This window comes from Triplophysa dalaica, unplaced genomic scaffold, assembly GCF_015846415.1.
Source record: "Triplophysa dalaica isolate WHDGS20190420 unplaced genomic scaffold, ASM1584641v1 Contig1, whole genome shotgun sequence".
Lineage (NCBI taxonomy): Eukaryota > Metazoa > Chordata > Actinopteri > Cypriniformes > Nemacheilidae > Triplophysa > Triplophysa dalaica.
Genome location: NW_026622635.1, coordinates 734318 through 735000, shown reverse-complemented (window position 1 = coordinate 735000; position 683 = coordinate 734318).

Below are 683 nucleotides of genomic sequence, written 5' to 3'. Positions count from 1 at the left end.
AGTATAATAAAGCTGAGAGTGGACATCCTTGTCTAATTGATCTAGTTATTTTAAAACATTCAGTTAAAAACCCGTTACATTTAATTTTTGTTAGGGCCCCCTTATATAGGATCTTTATCCATTTCATAAAATTCTCACCAAAACCAAACCTATTTAGAACCCCAAACAAATATTCATGCTCCACTCTATCAAAAGCCTTTTCGAAGTCTAAGCTGATTAAATACCCGTCTTTATTCTTTTCTTTTATGTATTGTATTGTGTCCCTTATGCTCATCGTTATGTCTGCTATGTCTCTTCCTTTTACTGCATATGCTTGATTTGTTTTTATTATTCGGGGCATCACCTCTTTTAACCTATTTGCTAAATCTTTGCTAAAATCTTTAAATCGGTATTTAGCATTGTTATTGGCCTGTAGTTTTTTAAGTCTGTTTGTTCACCTTTCCTTTTATATATTAGCTTCATCAGCCCCATTCCCATCCTTTCATTCATCTCTTCCTCTTTAAAAATTTCCCTAAAAACCTCCTTTAGAATCTCTATTAAAAAGTCCTTAAAGTGTATATAATATTCACTTCACAAACCATCTATCCCTGGGCTTTTCCTTTTATTTAGTTGATCTATCGCTCTTTCTATCTCCTCGTTCTTGATTTCCCCATCACATTCTTTTTTATCCTCTTCACTTAGAT